At 40.3% G+C, this 10,377-nt stretch overlaps 1 protein-coding gene and 1 long non-coding RNA gene across 3 annotated transcripts in view; one reads left to right on the plus strand and one right to left on the minus strand.

The window, feature by feature from the left end:
• The window catches only part of LOC105531355 (solute carrier family 22 member 4), a 133,000-nt gene that overhangs the window by 32,818 nt on the left and 89,805 nt on the right, over nt 1-10,377 (minus strand). The window lies entirely within an intron of this gene.
• The window catches only part of LOC105531356, a 72,109-nt gene continuing 64,599 nt past the window's right edge, over nt 2,868-10,377 (plus strand). The window contains exons 1-3 of the long non-coding RNA XR_001004787.1: nt 2,868-3,082; nt 4,632-4,724; nt 9,221-9,257. This is a non-coding gene — a long non-coding RNA (uncharacterized LOC105531356). The remainder of the gene's footprint in view (nt 3,083-4,631; nt 4,725-9,220; nt 9,258-10,377) is intronic.

Raw genomic sequence — 10,377 nt, forward strand, 5'->3', positions numbered from 1 at the left:
CCTGTCCTGGGGGCCTGGCGGCGGCCAGGCTTCCGCCAGCCAAGCCTGCTGGGGACTACCGAGGTAGCCCGGGCTCGGCTTAGGAAGGCAGCGGGACTAGCGGCCTTGGGGTCCGAGTCCGAACTCGCTCCTCCATAGCGGGACTGGGAGCGAGTGGGAGAGCGACCGCGAAGCTCCAGTGTTGAAAACGCGCCGCTCCCAACTTTTTGCAAGGCCTACTTGGGGGCGGGGGTGAGGAGGAAGTAACTGGGCTAGGGTCTCACAGATAGTTGCTCTTGACACCGCCTATCCTTGTAAGAGGGACGGGGATTATTTTGAACCTGGGACTGTTAACTACCCTAGTAGAGAGGCTGGGAGCTATGACTTTTCATTCTAGTCCCGATGCCCTTTCCACATTTTCTTCTGTAACAAGCCATTTTGTTCATGCAGATGTAAAAATTTTACTTCACGATTAACGATCCTAGCCTAGGATTAAATATTCCCCACAGATTAGTTATTTCCTTGCAGAGTTTATTCGGAAGCTAACTGGGGGGGGGAAAAAAAGCACTGAGGTGATTCTAAAGCAGCAATGTTCAATAGGATAAGGAGCTACATTTGTTATGTTAACTTTTCTGGTAGCCATATTAATAAAATTGCCAGATTTAGCAAATAAAAATAGAGGACTCCTAGTTAAATTTGAATTTCAGATATAGAATGAATAATTTTTAAATATGTCCCATGCAGGAATATATAAAATAAAAATGTAACTGGTTGTCCTGTATTTTGTCTGGCAATGCTCATATTTAAAAAGTAAAAATAAAAGATGAAATTAACTTTAATAGTATATTTAATCAAGTATATCCAGAACATGATCATTTCATCATATAATCAATATGGAAATTGTTGATATTTTACATTGTTGTATGTAAATCATTGATCTTTTTTTCCCTCCTCATACTAAATCTTAAGAATTCGGTGTATTTCACAGGTTCTCGGGATTTGGAAAAAAAAAAAGGAATCCAGTGTGTATTTTACAGCACATTTCAATTTGGACTAGCCACACTTTTTGCTTTTTAATATTTATTTATTCATTTATTTATTGGAGACATGGTCCCACTCTGTCACCCAGGCTAGAGTGCAATGGCACAATCATAGCTCACCACAGCCCTGAACTCGTAAGCTTAAGTGGGCCTCCTGCCTCAGCCTGCTGAGTAGCTAGGACTACAGGCACATGCCACCATGCCCAGCTAATTTTTTATTTGTTTGTATTTCTCAGAGACAAGTCATCCCTGTGTTGCCCAGGCTGGTCTCAGACTCCTGAATTCAAGCAATCCTCCCACCTCAGCCTCCCAAAATGCTGGATTACAGACGTGCGCCACTATGCCTGGCCAGACTCATTTTTTAAGTGCTCAGTAGCCGCGTGTTGCTATTGGTTATCTTATTGGATAGCACCATTCCTAAGGCCTTCAAGAATTTGGGCTGCTAAACTTAACAATGCAAGATATTCCTTTTTAAAATAGTAGTGGCTTAGTGATAGAAACAGAACTAAGTGTATATTTTTACAATATAATGTGTTGGGTAAAGAATATTTAATAGTCGCTATATTGTAAGTTGAAAATAAAGCTACAGAAAAGGAACCTAACCTTGCCCGCAGATTTTTAACAAGGAAATCTAAACATTTGCATAAAGCATAATAGACTTTAAAAATTATGATAAAGATGTTATCACAGGACTTATTTGTTTCTTTATACTTACTATTCACTATTCTTGCTTCCTGAAGATGGATGGTTATACCTTCAGCAATGTACTTAAATCCTTCTAACATCTTATGTGAAGTTATAGTTCTTATCTAGAACTAACTGAAAAAGAAAGCAAAGCTTCTTGAAAATAAACTCCTTTTTTGTGTGCTAAAATATTGTTTTAATACTTCAAAAGAAACGAAAGCTTCTATGAGAAGAATGTTGACCTGTGTCCAGACCAAACAAGGTGAAGAAGTCTTATTTTAACATTTGAGAAGTATCAGTTGGGCATCAGATAACATTCCTGAAAGGGATTGAAAACAATGCAGTAGACTACAAAAGAAGCTGCACATCCTTAGGAAGAAAATAAACCGTTTGTCATGGACGGCTTGTCCACATGCGCAAAGTAGAGAGCAACCTAAGATGGCGCCATGCAGTTCCAGGTGCACTGTGATTCCTATCTGAATGCCATTACTATTTAAATTGCTTTTTTTTTTTTTTTTTTTGAGACAGGGTCTCCTTCTGTCACCCAGGCTGGAGTGCAGTGGGGCAATCTTGGCTCACTGCAACCTCCACCTCCCAGGCTCAAGCAATCCTCCCACCTCAGCCTTCCAAGTGGCTGGAACTACAGCCACACCCCGCTACACCCAGCTAATTTTTTTTGTATTGTTGGTAGACATGGGATTTCGCCATTTTAGCCAAGCTGGTCTCAAACTCCTGACCTCAAGTGATCCCCACGCCTTGGCCTCCCAAAATACTGGGATTATAGGTATGAGCCACCATGCCCAGCCTTAAATTTCGTCTTTTAAAAGAGAAAGAGAGCTTAGAATCTGAATCAGTTACCCGAGGCCCTTTATCCTGCAAGATTCTGAATTAGGATCTTCCTATTTTACATGTTAAAAAATGCAAAACTGGTTTATATGGTAGAAAACCCTACAGTTCAGGGCTAGAACTTTAGATTAAATGCATTCATACCCTAGCAGATGTGGTAGCTTGCCTCCAAGATGGCACCCAATGAATGATCCCTGTACCAGGATTGGTCTATGTGACCAAAAGCATATAGCATTAGTGATGATACTTATATCACTTGGGTAATTACTTTATAAAAGATGTCCATCATGGATGTTCTTTTTCTCTTTCTCTTGCTCAGAGACAAGCAAGCTGTCATGTTATAAGCAGCCCTTTGAGGGGTCCATGTGATGTCAAGGAATGAAGTCTCCAGCCAGCATTTAATGAGAAACTGAGGCCCACCAACAATCTTGAGTGAACCTGGAAGTAGCTCCTTCAGCATCAGTTGGTTGTTGAGATGACTACTGGCAGGTTAACTGCAACTTCATGGGAGTCTTCTGGACCAGAACCACTCAGTTAAGTGACTCCCAGATTCCTGATCCTCAGAAACTCTGAGAAATAATGAATATTTGTTGTTTTAAAATGTTGAATTTTGAGGTATTGTATTATGTGGCAATAGATAACTAATATATAAATTATTTTAATCAAACAATATGTTAAATTAAAGCTCAGAAGAATAAACATCCGTAATTCCTTAATTTGTTTTCCCCTCTATTCTACAGAATAGAATTTTACAGATGAACCTTGTAATTACTTGTGCAATAAGAGACAGTATATTGTATTGGTTAAGTGCATAGCTCTGGATGTATGGTAGTAAAAAGACCAATATTCAATTGCTTTCTTCTTCAATTTCAAGCTTGTGAGCTTGAACAAATTTTAAAAGTGTTTTAAGCCTCAGTGTCCTGGGATGGTAGTGCTTAGCTCAAGCTCCTAGCATATATTAACTACAAACTAAATATTAGCTATAATTATTAGTTTTACTTTGATTATTGACTCCAAATAAATACCTTAAGAACTATATGTTCTCCACAGATTTGGATATGTCTGGACGTTATGTAGGCTGGAATAGTCAGCAATTACTTGCCTGAGGAAGGGAAAGCCTCCAAAGAACAAACTCCTCCTTCAAGAAAAGAGTAGGCTGGGTGCAGTGGCTCATACTTGTAATCCCAGCATTTTGGCAGGCTGAGGAGGGCGGATCACCTGAGGTTAGGAGTTTGAGACCAGCCTAGGCAACATGGTGAAACCCTGTATCTACTAAAAATACAAAAATTAGCCAGATGTGGTGGCACACTCCTGTAGTCACAGCTACTTGGGAGGCTGAGGTGAGAGGATCACCTGAGCCTGGGAGGTGGAGGTTACAGTGAGCCAAGATCTGCACTGCACTCCAACCTGGGCAACAGAGTAAGACTCTGTCTCAGAAAAAAAAAAAAAAAAAAAAAGAGTAGAAGGCACAAGCTTAGTCCAATATTATAGCTTCAGCATCAGAGTAGAAAATGATTCAGAGGGTCTGTCTGGTGTCTGCTATAGATCCCGCAAATCTGTGTTTGGATGCTTCTAGTAAGGATCATATGGCAGATGCACCTGACGGATGCACTTGGCAGCAATAACTTATGCATACCTGAAGAATGACCCTATGGTCTAAGAAGAATGTGTGTTCAGAGCTCCGAGATAAGGAATCTGGGAGTGGCCAACCCAGAGATTTCATTTCTTATCTATGACAAACTTCTGAACCACTCCCACCCCCAGCCCATCCTGTAGAATGCAGGCCCTACTAGGCGATCAAAGCCCTTTGTTTTAGGTAAAATGAAGGTTGCCTGGTAGAGGTTGCTAGGGGAAAGGTGTTAAGTAAAAGTGTTATATAAACTGCATGTCTCTTTGTTTGTTTTTGTTTTTTTGAGACAGAGTTTTTGCTGCTATTGCCCAGGCTGGAGTGCAATGGTACAATCTCGGCTCACTGTAACCTCTGCCTCCCGGGTTCAAGTGATTCTCCTGCCTTAGCCTCCCAAGTGGCTGGGATTACAGGTGCCCACCACCAGGCCCGGCTAATTTTTTTGTATTTAGTAGAGACAGTGTTTCACCATGTTGGTCAGTCTAGTCTCAAATTCCTGACCTCAGGTGATCCACCCACCTCAGCCTCCCAAAGTGCTAGGATTACAGGTATGAGCCACCATGCTTGGCCAACTGCATGCTTTTTACAAGGAGTTTTGGTTCTCCTGTCCAGCCCACTGCCGCTGGACTTCCCTGTACTGTAAGTCCTCTCAATAAACCTTATGTCTCAGTTTCTGATTCTAGGTCTCTTCAGCCTCTTGAACATGGTGCCATCCCTACTGAAATCAATGGGGTCTGACATACAAGGGGAACTTGAACAAAGTCTGAAATAGCTATTTTTTTTTTCTTGTCAAAATCCCTGTAAGACATTATTTGCCTCAGCCTCAGAACATTGAATTATGACCCAAGAGTGGAGAAACAGAGAAGTCTGTCTATGTCATCACCCCAATGCATATTGGCATTGGGCACAGTAGAGCAGTGGTAGCCTAGCAAGACTTGGCACAATTCTGTTGGGTTGCACAGTAGAATGAGAAATCACATTTCTGCTGTTATGTGATTCTGCATTTTAACTCCAGTTTGTTTGGCCTGGACAGATAGGTAACTAGCCATGAAGACAATGGACCTTGAAACATTCTGAAGACTAGAAAAAGTATGTAATAAAATACTTTGAACAACTGTTTAAGGACTTAAATGTCCAGACTGTTTCTTTAGATGAGTATAATTTCCAATGTGAAACCTCACCATTTGGCTTCAAGGGGTACAGGACAGTTTTTGAATTTCGCAGAAAAAGTTGTGCATTGCAACAAACTTGACCATCCTATTTGCAATAGTAGAAATGTAAATTCATTGCCTTCAGAGATACCTGCAAAAATGAAATGTGAAATATGCTGCTTACATTTTAAAGACTGGTTATTGCATTCTAGACTAGATGGAAAGACATTAGTGAGGGCCAACATAGAAATATGAGTTTTCCCAAAAGAGTTTTGTGTATATATATGACATGGCAGGACAATTGGGTCACTAGTGGTTTTCACTTCTTCGTTCATTTGGCAAACATATGAATAGACTGATGTGTGCCAAACACTGTTCTGAGTTCTGGGAATTGAGGAAAGAAACAAGCTATCTGTTCTCATGGCGCTCACATTTTACTTGGAGGATGGAGAGGCTGACAATAAACTTGTACAAATAAATACAAATGTCAAGTAGTGGTAAGTGCCAAGGAGAAAGAAAAGAGAGTAATAGTATAGAATGACAGTCATTGGGTAGCTGCTTTAGATGAATGGTAAGTGAACATGTTTCTGAGAAGGTGACGTCTGAGCTGAGAGGCAAAGGGTAAGAAGGAATCTGTCATGTGAAGATCTGGGAAGCAGGTGTACTAAGCAGAAGAGCAGCAAGTACAAAGACTGTGAGGTAAGAGATGTGCTCAGGGTGACTAAGTAACAGAGGGAAGACCAGCGTGACTAGAACATAGTGATCAAAGTAAGTAGTGTTGGAACATAAGTCAGCGACATTGGCAGGAGGCCAGTTTTTATGGAAGCCAGATTGTCTAGTGCCTTGTAGATAGTGGCAAGGAGTTTGGATTTTATTCTAGGTGCATCATTACCAGAATATTTTCTTTTTTTCTTTTTCTTTTTCTTTTTTTTTTTTGGAGACAGGGTCTCACTGTCACCCAGGCTGGAGTGCAGTGGCATGATCTCGACTCTCTGCAACCTCTGCCTCCTGGGCTCAAGCGATCCTCACACCTCAGCCTCCCCAGTAGCTGGGACTACACGCACCACACCTGGCTAATTTTTGTATTTTTTGTAGAGATGGGATTTTGCCATGTTGCCCAGGCTGGTCTTGAACTCTGCCCACTTTGGCCTCCCAAAGTGCTGGGATTATAGGCATGGGCCACTGTGCCTGGCCTATCAGAGTATTTTCAAGCAGAGAAAAGCATCAGGTCTTATTTCTAGCATAAAAGGAACATTCTGGCTGCTATATAGAGAAGGGACTGTAGAGGACAAGAATGAAAGCAGGTTGACTGATTAGAAAGCATTGCAGCATTATAGGCAAGAGCTTATGATGGCCTGAAGTAGAGTGGTAACTATGGAAGAGATAAATGGATAAATTCAGAATATTTTTGGAAGAAAAAGGTGACATGATTTGCTATTGGATATGGGCATGAAGGAAGGAAATTAAGAATGATTCCTGAATTTTTAGCCTGAGCAATTTTGTAGCTTTTCATGTTTGTTTTTGAAATGGGGAGATTTGGTGGGGTGGGGGTTTGGGAAATTAAGAGCTTTTTATATTTATTTTTTGCTTTTTAAAAACTGTGGTGAAATACACATAACATTAAATTTACCATTTTAACCACTCTTAAGTGCATTAAGTACATTCACATTGTGCAACCATCACCATCCTCCGTCTGTAGAGAGCTCTTTTCATCTTGCAAAATTGAAACACTGTACCTACTAAACAATAACTCCCCACTCCCCTCCTTACCCTAGCCCCTGAAAACCATTCTATAATACAGAAGTCTCTATGAGTTTGACTACTCTCTTAGAATGGAATCACATACTATTTGTCCTTTTGTGACTCGCTTTTATGTCACTTAGCATAATGTCTTCAGGGTTCATCCATGTTGTAGCATATGTCAGAATTTCCTTCCTTCTGAAGACTGAATAATATGCCATTATATGCGTATACTACATTTTGTTTACCCATTCATCCATTGATGGACACTTGGGTTGCTTCCATCTTTAGACTATTGTGACTAATGCTGCTGTGAATGTATATGTACAAATACATGTTTGAGTACTTGCTTTTAATTCTTTGGGTATATACCCAGAAGTGGAATTACTGGATAATGTGGTAATTGTATGTTTAATTTTTTTAAGGAATTGCCATACTGTTTTCCCCGATAGCTGTACCGTTTCACATTCCCACCAACAGTGCACAACAGTTCCAGTTTCTCCACGTCCTCACCAATACTTGTTATTTTCTGTGGTTTTGTTGTTGTTGTTTTGTTTGGTTTTGTTTTTCTTAGAGAAACTATCCTAATGGGTATAAAGTGGTATTTCATTGTGATTTGATTTGCATTTCCCTAATGATTAATTATGTTGAGCATCTTTTCATGTGCTTATTGGCAATTTATGTATTTTCTTTGGAGAAATGTCTACTCAAGTCTTTTGCCCATTTTGAAATCAGGTTTTTTGTTGTTGTTGAATTGCAGGAGTTCTTTATATATTTGGGATCTGAACCACTTATCAGATATATGATTTGCAAATATTTTCTCTCATTCCATGCCTTTTCACTATTGATTATATCCTTTTATACACAGAAGTTTTACATTTTTGATGTAGTCCAATTTTTATATTGTTTCTTTTGTTGCGTGTGCAAGAGTTTTATTTTGGATGCAATTTTGGGATATCTATTAGACATCCAAGTCAAAATGTCAAATACACAGCTGGATATATGAGTCTGAAGGTCATAAAAGAGATCAGAATGAGATATAAATTAAGGAATCATCCACATATAGATGGTTTTTAAGGCCATGGGTCTGGACAGAATCACCCAGGAGAGAAGTCACATAGGAACACATAGGTTTCCCTAGGGAATACAGTCATCTTAGAGTAAAATTCCATCAAAGGAGATCAGGAGGTCTTGGCTGAGTTAAATTTGGATAATATAAGTTATTAACTATGTTAATGTGTTCTTCTAAGCTAGGTGCCAGGTTAAGGTGGAAATTAGGAGGTCCTGGGCAAGTATCAATTTGCTCTGCTATTGTATTATTACAAGAGTAATACTAACAATAGCGCATGACCTCATTTCATCCTCACAATAGCTCTACGTGACTGATATTCTTGTCTTCACTTTACAGACAAAGAAACAAAAGAGAAGTAAAGTAATTTACCCAGTTGGTATAGTTAGCATGTGGTAGGTCCATATTAGAGCCCTGGTCTGTCTGCATGATGGTTAATTTTATGAGATAGCTAGTAAAACATTATTTGTGGTTGTGTCTGTGAGGATGTGTCCAAAGAGGTTCACAAGCATTCGAATCACTAGACGGAGCAAATATGGTCCGCCCTCACCAATGTGGTCAGGCATTATCCAATCCACTGAAGGCTCCTGCTTACATAGAACAAAAAGGCAGAGGATGTGCCTATAGTTCCAGCTACTTGGAAGGCTGTGGCAGGAAGATGCTCGAGCCTAGGAGTTTGAGGCCAGCCAGGGCAACATAGCAACACCTTTCTCTTTAAAAATAATTTTTTTAAGGCATAGGAAGGGCAAATTCTCTCGTTCTCTCTCTTCTTGAGCTGGGACATCCATTTTCTCCTGCCTTCAGGAAATCAGAGCTCCTCGTTCTTGAATCTTCCAACTCTGGGACTTACACCTTACCCTTTTCCCCTCAGTCCTTCAGACTTGGACTGAATTACACCATCACCTTTCCTGGTTCTCCAGTTTGCAGATAGCATGTCATGGGACTTCTTAGCCTCTGTAATCACATAAGCCAGTTCACATAGTAAATCTCCTCCTATTGATATATACATATATCTGTAATCCTATTAGTTGGGTTTCTTTGGAAAACCCTAATACCCCTTTATCCACAGTTTTGTTTTCTGCAGTTTCAGTTACCTACGGCCAACTGGGTAAACCAAATAGGTGAGTACAGTAAAATAAAATATTCTGAGAGAGGGAGATGCACATTTGCATGACTTTTATTACAGCACATTGTTACAATCATTCTATTTTATTAGCTATTATTATTAATCTCTTACTCTGCATAATATAACTTAAATTTTATTTTAGGTATGTATGTATAGGAAAAAACCTAGTATATATAGTGTTCAGTACTCTCTGAGGTTTCAGGAATCCCCTGGGGTTCTTGGAAAGTAGCCCCCTGCCTTCAAGCCTGCACTCTCAATTACTGATGCTACAACTCATTACCCTGAAAGATGAAATCTAGCCCTGAGCCCTTATCAACTGGCTGCATTAGATCATTTTAGATCTCCATGTCACCACAGTCACATTTGTGTGTGGGAGAGATGGTGCTATACCTGCCACCTTCGTTAGCCTGGCTTGCATTCTCTTCTGAACACTCTGGGTCTTATTAACACTGTGCCAGGTTCCCATACACCCCAAATAAAGAAAAAGAAAGTAGATGGATACAATATACATACTAGGCCCAACAGAAGTTATGCTTTTACTCCCTTTCCTCTTCAATTTAGATACTACTATGGTCCTTTGCTTCAGTCTATCTCAGTTCCTTCATTGTCTTGTCGTTCCATTCACCTCTACTGCAAGGCCCCAAATCCTACCATTTGGTCACTGTACTCCGTACTCCTACCCTGGGTCAGTGGAGGAAATCACACAACCATGTGAGTTGGTGTCTCGACACATTTACATTTCCAATCACAATTGGACCCTCAGCCCACTTGTTACTCTCTCAACCCACATTTCCTCGCACCCATCAACAGTCCCCCTTCTCTCTTGTATCTTAAGTCAGCATCCTGGATTGAGAGTCAAGAGTAAAATGGTTTGACTTATTGTGAGCTTAGACTTTGCAAGACTAGTAAACAAAAGGACTGGGGTAGTGGCAAGAGTGTGAATGGGCTGGAGGGATCACAAGGTATAAACTGGAAGGGAAAGGAAATGATATCAGATGACAGCTGAAGGATTGGCAGAAAAACAAAAGGTCCTAGAATGAGATGGAGCTGTTGTGACTGATGAGTGGCCCAGGGTGTGTCCTCAGCAGCAAGAGTGTGAAGTATAGGTGAAGGTC

The sequence above is a fragment of the Mandrillus leucophaeus genome, unplaced genomic scaffold (genome assembly GCF_000951045.1).
Source record: "Mandrillus leucophaeus isolate KB7577 unplaced genomic scaffold, Mleu.le_1.0 Scaffold88, whole genome shotgun sequence".
NCBI classification, from domain to species: Eukaryota; Metazoa; Chordata; class Mammalia; order Primates; family Cercopithecidae; genus Mandrillus; species Mandrillus leucophaeus.